This window comes from Tenrec ecaudatus, chromosome 2, assembly GCF_050624435.1.
Source record: "Tenrec ecaudatus isolate mTenEca1 chromosome 2, mTenEca1.hap1, whole genome shotgun sequence".
In the NCBI taxonomy this organism is placed as follows: domain Eukaryota; kingdom Metazoa; phylum Chordata; class Mammalia; order Afrosoricida; family Tenrecidae; genus Tenrec; species Tenrec ecaudatus.
This window is the reverse complement of record NC_134531.1, coordinates 141,255,289-141,271,692: the sequence shown is the minus strand read 5'-3', so window position 1 is coordinate 141,271,692 and position 16,404 is coordinate 141,255,289.

The window sequence follows — 16,404 nt, the reverse complement described above, 5'->3', positions numbered from 1 at the left end:
GTTAGATATTGAGAAAGCATCCCAACCCAGTTCAGTTCAAGCCCATAGTCCAATATTAGCCCATATGTCTGATACAAATCTATAAGGTCTTCTTCAGGCTCACATGCAATGACACTGAATGCAGGATGATCACAAGCCAGTAGGTAGAAAGTCTTTGGATCCAGTGGCATTTTAAGCATCTCAGTGCTGGCAGGGGTCTCTATGTGGCTTCTCCAACTTCCAAGGCTCCATTAGAGTAGGTTCATGTGACCTCTCTTCAGGGATGTCTCACAGGCAGTCCGCAGAGAGAGAGAGAGTATGTGTTTTCTGCCTCCAAGGAGGAGAATCAGGAGTTCTCAGAATTCTCAGGGGAAGGCCATCCCCAGCCTCATTGGCTGTGACCTGATAGACAGACTAGATTGTACCTCTTCACCCTTAATCTCTCAAGTCCCAAATTGACACCAGATTATGTAATTGCCACACCCCATAGGCACATGAACGTGGACATTGAATAATCAATGCATTTGAACTATGGGGCTAGCAAAGAATATCGAAAGTACTATGGATTGCCAAAGCACTAAACAAGTCTGTCTTGGAAGAAGTACAGCCAGAATGTACATAGAGGCAAGAAACCTTAGAGGCAAGGATGGCAATATTTAGTCTCAAATACTTGGAACATGTCAGAAGAAACCAGTCCTTAGAGAAGGACATCATGCTTGGTAAAGTGGAGGTAGCAAAAAGAGGAAAGCCTCCGATATGGCAGATTGACATGTGACTGCAACAACAGGCTCAGACGTAAGAGTACTTGTGGGACAGTGCAGGACCGGGCAGTGTTTTCTTCTGTTGTATGTAGTGGGAACTGACTCAGTGGTGCCTGAGAGCAGCCATGACAACAGCATCTGCATCAAGGGCTGGCAAGGTTGGAGATGTCTTACAGAGACCTGGCATGCAAGTGTTTCTTCCTCTTCTTTGCAGCTGAGTCACTAGGCAAAGCTAGGCCCTGTATTCCTATTGGATCTGCTCAACACAAGCCAGATATGATCCATCCATTTCTCTGAAATCTTCACCTGGTCTGACTTGAAGCAGAACACTCTAATACCAGCGGGGTCACTCCTGTAGCTCATTTGTCCTGGTGGACAACTTTCAGCCAAGTTTTCAGTCTAGGAAGAAAGACCTGGGCTCTACTTCCTAACTTGAGCCAATGAAAACTTTATGGATCACAACGAACATTGTCTGATTCCCTTATTTTGAACATCTTATCAGAAGAGACCGCTGCTAGAGAAAGCCGTGGTATTTGGTGAAGCAGAGGGTCAACATGGATAAGGGAGGTCCCTCGGTGGAATAGATAGGTTGGTTTGATCATTGTAGCAGTGGACATGTGGCGATCATGATGCTTGGGGATGGTGTGGGAGTGGGCAATGGTTTGTTCTGTTGGATATAAGGTTGTCATGAATTGAACTCCGTATAGGTTCTCTATGAATAGGAATCAACTCAATGGCGGTGGCAGTGGGCTCGATGGAGGCAGTCTATCCAAGATTAGTGGCAAGAGTTTTCATTAAAAATGCATTCAAAGGAAATTTAAAATGTAAATCTATGACCATTTCAAATGATTAAGTTTCCACGTACAGATCAAACAAGGAAAGAAAAAAAAGTAGGTTGAATGAAGCGATGAAAACGTATCCAATCACTTAACACTTTCAAAATTTAAGATGATTTAGTCTGAGCTTTCCATTCATCCTCCCTGGTTTTAAAGCCCATCCTCAACGGAGGAGAATGGAAAGCCACTTAGAAACACATTACCCTTCGGTCCCTGGACTCTCATCTAGGTTATCCATCGTCAGCTTAAGTTGAAGACAGGCAGGATCTAATGGAGCTCCATTTGAAAACAAATAGGCATCTCCAATTGAGTGGCAGGTTTAATTAGCAGCCACAATTCATTCTAATTGCTGGATTATTAGCAAAGAAAGCATCTCCACAGATGACTGCATTGCATGTAAATTTGGAATAAGATATTCTGCTATGGAACTCTTTCCAAAGGGATAGAAACATGGCTGGCTCCTCAGGGTGATCAGAGGTGGCCCTCGATAGTTCCCCCCACAACACCTCTCCCTGGGACACTTATAAATAGCCAACAACCCTCTGCAAAGTAGAGCTAGGTGGATTTCTTTAACACTAAGATAGGTAGATAAACCAACTTCTATGGAGTCCAATCTGACTTATCACACACCATTATAAGACAGAGGAGAACTTCTCTCTACGGTTTCTGAGGCTGTAAATCTTCATGGGAGAGAATATCCTCATCTTTCTTGCACAGAGAAGCTGGTGAGTCTGAACAACCGGCCTGGTGGTTAGCAGCACCTCGCATAACCCACGACACCACTAGGGCATAACACTGAAAAAGCTTCTATAGTTCTTTTTAGTGTGAAAGTGTTGTTGTGGGTTGGGTGAAGCTGTACAGAGCAGATCATCAGTTTTATAGCCGACAATCCATGCACATTTTGTGTCATCTCATTATGACAGTCCCCTCAAGGCAGCATCCCTTATCTGATTTCTTCCCTGTGTCTCCTGTTTCTATTTCTCCTCTTTTTCCTAGTCCTTCTGAACTTGGTCATTGGGTAAATGCCACACATAAATGGCTGATGAATCTAAGGCATGTGTGTCTCACTAAGTTGTCCCTCTTATATCAAAACCAAACTCACTGCTACGGAGTGGATTCTGCCTCATAGCAACCGTACAGGACAAGGTAGACCTGCCCCTGTGGGTTTCTGAGACTGGAGCTCTTTATGGAGTAGAATGTTTGCTTTTTCTCCTGAAAATTAAGCCATTTTTCAGACCTGAAGAGTGACTGAGGGCCATTATCTCAGGGGTTCTGCCAGTCTCTACCTGACCAGGAAGTCTGTTTGTAAAGAGTCTCTTTAACAGATTAATAATCCGGTGTCTATTTCTCTGCCTGCACCACGCTCACTCTCTCTCGCTGTCATCCAGTTGATTCCAGCTCACAGTAGCATGACAGGACCGTGTGGAACTGTCCCTGTCGGTTTCTGAGTCGGTAATTCTTTGCCCCTTGGAGTGGCTGGTGGTTTCCAACAGCTGACCTATAATTAGTAGCCCTACGAATAGACACTACTCCACCACTGCTGTTCAAAATAGTTTGCATCACAAAACTGGTGAGCCCATTCCCAGCTTTTGACTATCCCAAGAGCCCAGGTCCTCCTTGTTGACCATCTCTGACATGAGGGTCATCGCCTACCCCAATGAAGGACAAGCAGGAGCTACTGTCAGCTGCCTTTTTTCCAAAGCTATGTTATCTCGAGCAACACAGAGCAGATCTTTGGTGGGAGTCAAGACTCATTGAACTCTGATGTTTTCTACTCCTGCTCTCTGGGCTGCCGCCAAGGAGAATGGTACAAAAATAAAATAAAACCAGTTTCCTTGAGTCCGTTCCAACTGTGATCCCAAGTGTATTAAATCATGAGACAGGTCTTTCAAAGTGCCTCTAGGTAGACTCGAACCTCCAACCTTCTGGTTAGCAGCCTAACCTTTTACACTCTCTAAGTGAAGTGGAGGAATCCCCTAATTCAGCCACAGTGAGCAGGGAGCTGACAATAAAACACAGCCACACAGTGACTATGGCCATGTCTGCAGAGGTTCCCCTCATTCCCACACTCCCGGGGGTCAGAGCACACTTGGCAATTCCCTGATGGTAGAGGCATGATGTCTAAACTCAAAACTTTGGGTTGTATGTAAAAAAAGAAAAGAAAGAAAGCAAAAAACAATTCACTACCCCCAAGTTGCTTCTGACTCATAATCACTGTGGTGGTTACATAATCTGTTGTCAATTTGAGACTTATGAGTGAAGGGGTGGAGTTTGTCAATCAGGTCACAGCTTGATGACCTCATTTGGAGGTGCTATGGAGAGAAATAGCTCACTGGAGGTGAGGCACATGCTCACTCTCTGCAAGACATTCCAGCAGACCAGGCACATGGAGCTACGTTAAAGCCCTGGAGCTGAAGGAGCCACGTGGGGACCCGTGCCAGTGCCGAGATGTTTCCGCTGCCACTGGATCCACTGGTCTGTGATTTTTCTGCATTCGGCAGCATTGCATGTGGTTTGTGAGTCTGAAGAGGAATTTATAGATTGGTATCCGATATATGGGCTAATATTGGACTTACGGACTTGATCTGGGCAGGGATGTTTTCTCAATATTCAATGGCTCTTTTATATAAGGCTCTTTCTTATACGCATATGAGTGTCTATGAATTTGTTTCTCTAGTCTACCCAGACTACCCTAGAGAACAGGGTAGAATGCTCCCTGAGGCTTTCCAAGATGGTAGTTCTTTATGGAAATAGAAAACCTCATCTTCCTCCTATGTAGCAACTAGTGCTTTTGAACTGCTGATCTTGTGGTCAGCAGCTCAACACATAACCCACTTGGCCAAGGAGAAACTCTTCTTGCCAAAATACTAGCCAGGATGTTTCTAGTTTTAGTATTGATGACCTTGCAATGTGGACACCCTATCCTGACACATGGGGATGCTTGGTCCTCTTATTTATATGTACCCGAGGAGAAGCACTGACAAAATGCCCCAAATGGTGCCTTGCACTTCCAAGGAAGCCGCTGAAATAACAGGGAGCTTGTACCAGCGTGTGCGCACACACACATGCACACACACACACACACACATACGCACAGCAGGAGCAACAGCAGGTCCAAGGTCTAGGGAATACCTCCTGCATCAGACCAGAAACCATCGCAGCCTTCTCCCTGCGCTGAGTAAGGAGCCTGCCTCCTCACACACCCGGTCCTGTTTAAGAGCAGCCGTCTCCGAATAACAAGCCTATCTGTGAGTAAAATTTATGATTCGTATTTCCATTGGATTCAACCTTTTAACCCTGTGAGCGCTTAATTGCCTTTCTAGGTTTTGTTTTCATAATCAGCTCAACTCTGGCCAATTTTGGCTAAATTTAAGAAGCATTGGACCTGGGACTGGAGACGGAAAACCCACTGCCGGATGTATTCTTGTGCCCCTCCCTTATTTTATTAATTGCATTAACTTTGTCCTCTTTTCTAAAAGATGGTCTGTTGGTTTTTTCATACATAAACACCCAGACAAGAGGAGTACCCTCAAAGTTGTTTGTGTACTATTGTTATTGTTTTTAATAAAAATGTCTTATGAAACTTGGAGGGAATTCCTGACCATAAATTACAGGACAGTGTTGGAATTCTTGGCCTCCCCCATAGGAGCTCAAGCTTTCTATTGGGGGGCCCCTCAGCCCCACACTCCACCTTCCAAACTGAGTACAGCGTAAGGTGCAGACATCTGGTTCCTGTTTCTGGATTCAAAATTGATCTGCTGGGTGATTCTTGGCAAGTCACTTAACCTCTCTGAGCTTAAGTTCCCCTAATCCTGGCTCACCAGACCCCTCTCATGGGAAGGGACCGGGTGGCCAATTAATGAACAGGTGCTTTGGGGAGCAGCGAACTGAATCTATAGCACCGCAAAAGTAAGTCTCAAGGAAAGGGGTGAACAGGTGGGAGAAGGATGGAGGAGGGGATTCCAAATCCTAGCACAGCAGTAGCTAACCCCTGAAAACCACCAGTGGCTGAAAGTAAGGAAGAAGTATCTATTTTTTAATTACTCATGTTTTATTCCCAGAAAAATAAAATTCCCTTGCACAGTTTCAAACTCAATCTCATTGGTTCCTGCAGGTCCCTCCGGAGCACATGTGCTTCCATGTAGCCTCCCCCAATTAAGTTTGACGCATGCATGCTTGGGCCTTTCCTGAATGCTCCATGGCTGTGTGATCCTTGTCCCGTCCATATCTCCAAACATCAAAGTCCTGGTGCTTCCATGTGTTCCATGTTTTGCACATCTTATCACACTCAATCCCTTTTACATCTACCTTGAGAATTCGGGGTCACTCATGTTATCTCTGCTTTTCAGAGAAGGTACATGAGGCACAGGAAGTTTAGTGACGTGTCCAAAGTTACACAGCTTCTAATTAATGGGTTCAGCACCACCCCCATTCTTAGCAAACCCAAGTGTGTCAACAGAGAGAGCTCTACTGCAGAGGGGTCCTGGCTGTGACCTTAGACATTTCTTCCAAGCCACTTCTGGGTTGGTTTGAATCATTGGAGTTGAAATTAGGGTGACTGGTTCATCCTGGTGTCTGGGATTTTCCTGGTTGTGGGTAATGTTCCTGGCTGCATCCCTGAAAGTCCTACATCCCAGTAAACTCCAGGCAAACCAAGAGAGTTGGTTACATAAGTAAGTATGAATGCAAATGTCTGCCTGGCCTAAATGAATGCTCATTTTCTGTGCTTCTTGCTCCCCTCCATGCCCTTCCTCAGCCCTAAGTCCCCAGTCAGGCACCACTCTCTAAGGTAGTGGTTCTCAAACTGTGGGTCATGACCCCTTTGGGGGTCAAACGACCCTTTCATGGGGATCGCCCGACTCATAACAGTAGCAAACTTAGCAGTTATGAAGTAGCAACAAAAGTAATTTCATGGTTGAGGGTCATCACAACATGAGGAACTGTATGAAAGGGTCTCAGCATCAGGAAGGTTGAGAACCACTCCTTTAAGGACAGAGGCTGGGTTTGAAATAGTAGGTGGTTTAAGAGAATCCAGAATTAAAAGGGATCGAGTACGTATCTGCCGGTTTCAGTAGCTTCTGGCCTTCACTTCCCTGGCAGCAAGATCGGTTTTCCTTATTGGCATAATAGGGTGCTGTGAAAAACTATTTCAGGGAAACGCCTGGCATAATTCAGCATTATACATTTTCTAGTTCATCTCTCTTATCCATGGGAGACTAGTCGGCAGGGTGGAGTCATGTGACTTTCAAATCTCCAAGTCAGAGCCGCCTGCTCTGTTCAGTTCTTAGAACTCCAAATGTGCTAATGCACACAACCCCACCTCAACCCCCCCCCCCCAAATTAGCAACTCACTGCTCTATGGTCGGTTTCCACTCACAGCTACCTCGTAGGCAAGGCTAGAACTGCCTTGGGGTGGGGGAGGGGGGGTTCTGAGACTGTAACTCTGTACAGAAATAGAACCCCCATCTTTCTTGCTTGGGGCAACTAGTGGTCTCAAACTACTGACCTTGTGGTTAGCAGACACATGCATAACTCACTATGCCACCAGGGCTCCTCAAGCGACCCTTGAAAAAGCAACTCTATTATGACAGGACTTTGATTTCAGGCTTACACGGGCTCGTTGAGCTCTTTAAGGCCCTTTCTCTTACTTGAGATTCTCTTTCCACAATCTGGGTATGCTGTCACCAGAGGCCAGTACTACAGCACTTGGAATTTATATGAAGCACAAATCATTGTATTTTTAAGGGTTTTTTTTTGTGACTTAGGTGAAGATTTGAAGATCACCGATTTTACATCCAACTATGCAGATACATTTTGTTTCATCTTATTTATTGTCATCCCCAATGGAACATCATGGACCCTCCTGCTTTCTCCCTGTGTCCCTTGTTCCCATTCCTCCCCCTTTCTAACCCTCTCACTTTGTCATGGGGCAAATGCTGCCTTTTTAGTGAAAATAGCTGATCATTGGAACACAAGGGAGGGCTCAGTTCCAGACCTGGAGGTTCATTGAAGGCCATAGTCTCAGGGGTCCCATCTGACCCTTTCTGACCAGGAAGCCTGGTCTCTATGATTTTGAGTTTGGTTCCACATTTTCCTCCCACTCTATTCAGGATTTCTAATAGGATCCCTTTCAGCGCAGCTGGTGCTGGTTGCTGCACGCCATCTTGTTTTTCTGGTATCAGGGTTGTAGAGACTTAAGTCCTATTTGACCAATCCCCTGATCCCTTCTGCACGCCCGTGAACAGCAGCTGGAGGATCTATCAAATGAAGAGGCACAAAGCTTGCCCCAGGTCTACCTAGTGGGCAAAAGGCACTGGAGGCAGCCCCAGAAACACCCAGGTCTGTTACCAGAGACCCGAGTGTCAACTCATCACATCACCTTCATGAAGACGACTGATCAGAGAACAAAGCAGGTAGATGAGGTAGGTATCCAGACTCTGGAGTTGTGCAGGGCACTAGCTGTGTGACTTTGATCTGATGTGTTCATTGTTTTAAGCCTCAGTTTCCTCCTTTGTACCATAGAGATAACAATACATCTCACAAGACTGTGATGAAGATGCACTGAGAATTGTGTGCAGTGTTGAAGTAGAAGAAGCTCTCAGAAATGACCCTTGTTATGGGATAATCCAGTAACTAGAGCACCATCAGCACCCACCGACAACGACATCCTGCGGGGACTCAGCTCGTCAGGGAGGGGAGCCTGGTGCTGGGGACATCCATCCAGTGCTCCGCTTCTTGTTTGCCTCTCTGCGCCCGAACAGATATAGTACCGTTCAATGCTCACACCTGGACAACGGGTGTAAAGTGCGTTTCCACTGAATGCCAAGGTGTGGGATGAGTGTTGGCTGTTTAGGGAGGGCATTGGCATTTCGGCCTTAGTTTTCCGCATGTTTACAATAAACCTGAATGTTAGCCTCGGCATTCCCCGGATAACAATCTCCATGTTTGCCAAGGGAAGTGGTTCTTGAGCAATTTCTTTCCATGGTGTCATTTTCTTTTACAGCTGCAACAGAAGGTTCCATGAGAGGCTTCTTCCATGTCACTGAGCCTCCTCCACAGAGATTCGCAGACATCCACTAAGCACAGTCAACGCTCTGATTCCCAAATCATAACCTCTTGGAGGAACAACAGATGATCGGAAAGCCAGCCTTCAAATACCTTCACCTTTCAGCCATGTCCACGTAAGTCATCGAAAGCCTTCAGCAGAGATGGGAGCAGGTAGCAGAGGGCCCTTCTGCAGGAGCAGTCACGCCCAGGTCAAAGCACAATGCCTCTGAATTGTGTGTCAAGTAAGAGCCCCGATTTCACGAGCTAAGCTATCTGAAGGGACCCTGGAGGCGCAGTGAGTTAAGTGGCAGACTGCTAGCATGGAGGTCACTAATCTGAATCAGCTGCCTGGGAAGAAGATGAGGCTGTTCCATTCTGAACAGATTTATAACCTCAGAAACCCAGTGGAGTCGGTCTTTTCTACTCGACAGGTCCCTATGAGTCACAATGGGCTCCATGCGAGTGGGTGGGTTGTGTGACTTTCCCTTGTGTCTGCTGCAGCCCCTTGGGTGGCATTACTGGTTGCTCTTGCTCACTCACCTAAAGGGTAGTGGATTGCACTTGTTCAGCTGGATCGCAGAAGAAAGGACTGGTGATCTGCTTTCCTAAAGATTACCGTTAAGAAAACCTTACTGGAACTCAGTTCTGCTCTGTAACAGATGAGGTCACCGTGAGTTCAAGTCAGTGGGACAGCAACGAGCATGAGGTCTCCTTTGATTTTGGGTTTGTTCCGCCTAGAAATGGCAATGGTTTGTGCTTGGGGCAAGTGTGGTGGAGTTGGCTCACCTGATAAAAGGGGGCACAATTAAGCCGCGAGAGGAAAAGAATCACTTGTAAAACAGACCAGTGAGAGGCCATTGAGTCCAGGGCAAAGAGTCACATACTGCAGTGGTCTTTGAGAGCATCATTGAATCTAAGAACCCAGGGATCTAATGAGTTCTTCTTCTTCTTTTTTAATCATCTTACTGGGAGCTCATACAATCGCTGAAGACAAACGTGTGCATAAGCAAATGTGGAGAAGAAAGTTGATGGTGCCCAGCTATCAAAAGAGATAGTGTCTGGGGTCTTAAAGGCTCGAAGATAAACAAGTGGCCATCTAGTTCAGAAGCAACAAAGCCCACATGGAAGAAACACACTAGCCTGTGTGACCATGAACTGTTGAAGGGATCAGGTATCAAGCATCAAGGAACAAAAAAAATCATATCATTGAAAATGTGGGTGAGTGCAGAGTGGAGACTCAAAGCCCATTGGTAGACAACCAGACACCACTTACTGAGGGGTTGTGGGGAAGAGATGAACCAGGCAGGGTGCATGGTAGCAATGATGAAACATATAACTTTCCTCTAGTTCTTAAATGCTTCCTCCCCCACCCACTATCATGATCCCAATTCTACCTTACAAATCTGGCTAGACGAGAGGATGTACATTGGTACAGAGAGCAACTGGAAGTACAGAGAATCCAGGACAGATAACTCCTTCAGGACCAGTGGTGAGAGTGGCGATGCTTGGAGGGTAGAGGGAATGTGGGTAGAAAGAGGGAACTGATTACAAGAATCTGCATGTGGCCTCCTCCCTGGGGAAGGGACAGCAGAGAAGAAGGCGGAGGAAACATCGGACAGTGTAATATATGACAAAATAATAATAATTTATGAATGATGAAGGGTTCATGAGCTAGGGGAGAGTGGGGAGGGAGGGGGGAAATGAGCAGCAGATAGATATCAAGGGCTCAAGTAGTAGGCAAATGTTTTGAGAATGATGATGGCAACAAATGTACATATGTTCTTGACACAATGGATGTATGTATGGATTGTGATAAGAATTGTATGAGCCCCCAATAAAATGATTTTTAAAAATCGCCCTTATAAGGCTTGACTCTTCTCCATATACCAAATCTCTCCTCATTCTCAGACATTCTTGCCCTCCTGCTACCCTTCCACCCATTCCTAGGTCAATCCTGGTTAGGCACACAGAGTTCTCTCCATTTCTTGTTCTGTTGCCAGCAATATGAATGATCAGGATGTGTGGTCTGGTCAGTGGAGAGTTGCAATGGACGCTGTACATGGAAGCAGTGTTACCATAGAAACCGTCTTAGATTCAGCCTGTCTTGGATATAGCCACAGGCCATTCAGTAGTGTGAATCCCTTCTACTCTCTCCCATTTGATCTTAATGTGATCGCTCAGAAGCACAATTTGGAAAGGGTAGCCATTGTTAGGCATCCTTGAGCTGGTTACCAATCATGATGATCCTATGTACAACAGAACGAAACCCTGTCCCGACCTGCACTCTCCTCTTATATGCGAATACGGTGCTCCAGGCACAGTGGCACCGTTGAAGGCCTTCCTCTTCTTTATTGACCCTTCAGTGCTTCTCCACCTTCCTAATGCTGCGACCCTTTCATACAGCTCCTCATGTTGTGGTGACCCCCAACCATAACATTATTATTTTTTTTTTATTTTAAAAATAATTTTATTGGGGGTTCATACAATTCTTATCACAATCCTGACATACATCCATTGTGTCAAGCACATATGTATATATATATATGTATATATATATTTTTAAACATTTTATTAGGGACTCATACAACTCTTATCACAATCCATACATACATCAATTGTGTAAAGTACATCTGTACATTCTTTGCCTTCATCATTTTCTTTTTTTTTTTTTGACTTTTCTTTTTTTTTCTTTTGACTTTTCTTTTTTTTTAACAATTTATTGGGGCTCATACAATTCTTATCACAGTTCATACATATACATACATCGATTGTATAAAGCACATCTGTACAGTCTTTGCCCTAATCATTTTTTTCTCTTCTTTTCTTTTTTTTACATTTTATTAGGGACTCATACAACTTTTATCACCATCCATACATATACATACATCAATTGTATAAAGCACATCCATACATTCCCTGCCCCAATCATTCTCAAGGCATTTGCTCTCCACTTAAGCCCCTTGCATCAGGTCCTCTTTTTTTTTTCCCTCCCTCCCCTTTCCCCCCTCCCTCATGTGCATAACATTATTTTTATTGATACTTCATCACTGTCATTTTGCTACTGTGACGAATCGGGCGACCCCTGTGAAAGGGTTGTTCGACTCCCAAATGGGTGTCGACCCCCAGGTTGAGAACCGCGGCATCTACAGTTTCAAAGATGATGTCCTTCTCCAGAGACTCATCCTCCTGATGACATGTTCTAAACGCATGAGACTAAGTCTCACCAGGCTTATTTCTAAGTAGTATTGCAGCTGTACCTCTTCCAAGACAAGTTTATTTTATTCTCCTGGGTGTCCTGGATATCTAACATTCTTCACCAACACTGTAATTCAAACACATCAAGTCTTCTCCAGCCTTCCTCGTTAACTGCTCTATTTTTGCATGCATATGAGGTGATTGAAAATGCCATGGCTTGGGTTAGGCACACCTTAGTCCTTGATAATTAAAATCTTTTGTAGCATATTTTTCCAATGCAATATGCCATTGGATTTCTTTCTTTTTTTAAAAAAATCATTTTATTGGGGGCTCTCATCCTAACCCATATATACATCCATTGTGTCAAGCACATTTGTACTTCAGTTGTCATCATCATTTTCAAAACATCTTCTTTCTACTTGAGCCCTAGGGTATCAGGCCATTGGATTTCTTGACTTTTGCTTCCATGAGTGATGTTTATGGACCCCAGTAATATTAAATCCTTGGCAACATCAATCTTTTCTCTATGTTTATTGATCTAGTTGTAAGGATTACTATTCATTATAAATCTGTCAAAGTCTGTACCAGTGTAAGGGATGATTCCTTAGATTGAATTATTAACCTGCTGCTAATCTTTAGAGATACTTAACTTGTTCTTTTGAGACCTTGAGTTATGTTTTCAAGCAGTTAATATAAAGACTTGGAATCCCCTTACGGTAACCATTCCTCCTCTTGCTTCCTTTTGTTTTGAGTTTGTTTTACCGCAAAGGAACATGACCAATGTTCATCCCACATGGATGGCCTGCTCACAGCCAAACATTGTAAAGATTAGCTGATTCGTTGCAGGTTCTTCAAGGAAAGGCACATATGCCTGCAAAAAGTACACATATATGTGTGCTCACATGTAGGTATGCACAGAGAGAGAGAGAGAGAGATCCACATACATACATATACCTACAGTCCCTCGCCCTTGACTAGTCTACAAAGTATCAAAAGATTGCCTTGACTAAAGGGGAATCGGAGAATGATGGAATACTAGGACTCAGACTAGTATTCAGAGAGAAATATTAAGACCCATAGTAAGGAATAAAGCATACATATGCACTAGAGACAAAGCAGTTTATAGACATTGGACCACAGACCACATAGGCTGGAGATCTTTAAAGTGAGCCTTACCTAGTACTTCAGATTACTGCCTAGGCCAGAGCAGGGAAGGGGAATCCAAACGGAGCCCAGCAATTTTCCTAACCTGAGGATTGGGGGAGGCCAAAGCAGCCACAACCTGTAGGCAGAGCTCCAGAGAGGGAGAGAGGGGTGCACTGCTGGGAGCGAGACCCCTCGCAGGCACAGCTCCAGAAACTTGCGGGATTTCAGGGCTCCAGCTGAGCCCAAGCCATCGTGTCATTGTGAGGAAGTTACCCAAGCTTAAGACAAACCCACTCAAAGGAGAAGATGCAATTTGCAGATCTAGGAATCGTTTGTGTTTTCACTAGCCAGAGGAGAAAAATTCCATCTGTGTGGGGTTCAGGTGAAGTCCTCAGACAGCATTGTCTCGTTCCCCCACCCCCTGCCCTGGAGTGGATTCTGACTCATCTTGTCTGTGAAGAGTAGAGGTTTCCAAGGCTGCAGAACATTGCAGGAGTAGAAAGTTTCATTTTGCACCCATGGAACAACCAATGGCTTTGATCGACTGACCTTGTGGTCAGCAGCCTAGCACCTAAGTCACTCTACACACTCCTTATTTCTTCACTAACAGGGGAAATTAGCCTTGACTAAAGGCTACTCTAGTTTTCCAAAGGATCAATCTTCTTTTATTGTTAGGCAGTATTGAATCACTTCTGGCTCTTGTCAACCCCATTCGCACCAGAAGAAAGCACTGCCTGGTCCAGTGTCATCCTTGTCATCTCTGAACCGTTGGGGCCACTACATCAATCCGCCTTATTAAGGCTCTTCCTCATGCATGCTGACCCTCGGTTTGACCAAGCGTATGGCCCTGCTCCAGGGACTGGTCTTGCGTGGCAACATGTCCAGAATACATTTCTAGATCACTGACATGTATCCCAGAACAAAGCGCAAACATTTTTAAAATCAGAAATATGCAGAACCCAACAAGGTAAAATTCATAATGTGGAACAACCATTAAAAAAACCAGTTTTGGAAAAAATATAGCAGGAGCGTAAGACACATAATGAGAGGGGTGGAAAAGCTGATCAAAAGAGGCAGATCTGGAAATTACACAGATAATAGAATTAGACAAGGACATTTAAATGGTAATTATAACTATATCCTCTATGTTTAAAAGGGTAGAGGAAAGCAAAATATGTCAAGGAGGGACAGAGAAGATATATGCTAAAAGAGAACCAAATCAAACTCTCCAATGCAGACTATACAACGTCTAAGATGAAATACAGGCTCCCTGGTGGTGCAGTGGTTATGCATTGATGATTTGAAGCTACATGACACTTCACAGAGAAAGAGGAGGCTTTCTACGCCCTTAACAAGTTCCAGTCTCAGAGAGCCACCGGGGGCAGTTCTGCCGTTTTCTGTTGGGAGCTATGAGCGGAATCAACTCAATAGCGGTGAGTTTGGAAGGGGGGGGCGGTGGAAGACGAAATATACAGTAGATTGGGAAAAATAGACACTGCAGAGGAAAGATTAGCGACACTGATGATACAGCAATAGAAACTACCACAAATTAAACCCAGGATAAGTGCTGAGGAAAACTGAAGCGTACCAGTGAGCCTTGGATCCACTTCAAGTGTCCTAGTGCACGTGTAATTGGAGTCCCAGGAGGAGAGAAGAGGAGTAAAGGGGGGAAAAATACTTGGAGAAATAATGACTGAAAACTTTCCAAGTTCTATAGCAAATTGATCCAGAGGTTTGTTGGAATTCCAATTAAAGTCTCAGCAGGCATTCATGGACAGAAATTTTCAGATGGAATGTGTATGGAAATGTAAAAGTCTCAGGACAGTCAGAACAAGTTCAAATAAGAACAGTGTTGGAGAACGCATACTATCTGATTTCAGGGTGTGTCCTAATGTCTTATTTTATCTATCCGTATCCCTAAATGTATGTGAATGGCACAATGTAATATAGTATGATATTTACATGAAAATAGTTAGATAGATAAGTAAAGCATAACAGAGAGTCCAGAAACAAACTCACCCATGTGGTCAATGGATTTTTCACAGAGGTAATACAATGGGGAAATGATAACTTTTCAACAAATTGTGTTAGCATCAACAGACAGCCATATGTTTAAAAAAGTGAATCTTTATCGTTACCTCCTATTTCATATAAAAATTAACTAGGAACAGACCATAGACCTAAGCGTAAAAGCTAACATTGCAAACTTGTAGAAAGGAAACCTCAGGAAAAAATCCCCGTGACCAAGAATTTCTTAAATATGACACAAACAGCACAAATCCTAAAGGGGAAAAGCAACAAACGACACTTCACTGAAATATAAAACTTTTGCTTGTTAAAAAAACATTCTAAGGAAAATAGAAAGACAAGTCAGAGACTGGGAGAAATATTTACCAGTCATCTATCTGACAAAGCACTTGTATTCAGATACAACTCAGTAAAAAAACAAACAACCTTGTCTTTAAAGTGAGCAGAACATTCTAACAGATACTAACCAAAGAAGTTATTTCAGATGTCAACCACGCATATGAAAAGATAATGAGCATTATTAGGGAAATGCACTTTACAATCACAATGAGATTCCACTGCAAACCTCGATGTAGAATGGCAAAAATGAAAGAGCATCTACATGCAATGCAGAGGAGCCCTGGGGCAGTAGTTGGTTACAGGCTGGGCTAGTAACTCAGAGGTCAGCGGTTTGAAATCACCAGCCACTCTGCAGGAGGAAGATGAGGTTGCCAGGTGATGTAAAGATGTACAACCTCATAACTCATAGGGAGTGGTTCTCCTCTGGCCCATTAAGTCATGATGAGTCAGAATTGACTCAGTGGCAGTGCAAGGTATCAAATGTAGCGTTTGATTTCATCGGCATCGTGATAAAGAAAATAGTAACGTTGCCAAACTTTCCTCTTAGGTGAGGCGCAGTCAAGAATTCACCTAACAGATTGCCCTGGGGACATCTGCTGCCAAAAAGTGTTACGAGGTGGGGAAGGAGGGGAAAATGAGGAGCTGATACCAAGGGCTCAAATAGAAAGTAAATGTTTAGAAAATGATAATGGCAACATATCTACAAATATGCTTGATACAATTTGATGTATGGAGTGTTATAAGAGCTGTAAGAGCCCCCAATAAATTATATATATATAAATAAATTTTTATAAATATGTATAATAATTATAAACATATATAAATGTTACAAAGGACCAAGGCCTAAGGTGCAGTTGACCCAAGTCATGATACTTTGCATATGCATGCAAAAGGTAGAGAGTGGGTAAGGACACCCGGAAAAGAATTGATGTGTTTGCAGCATGATGGTGGCATGATGGTGGCATGAGGACTATACCATGGACTACAACTCGTGATGAAAAGGAAAAGGACAAGTAACCACAATAACATGGATGAATCTCAGAATCCATCATTTCACTGAGTGAAAGCAAAGC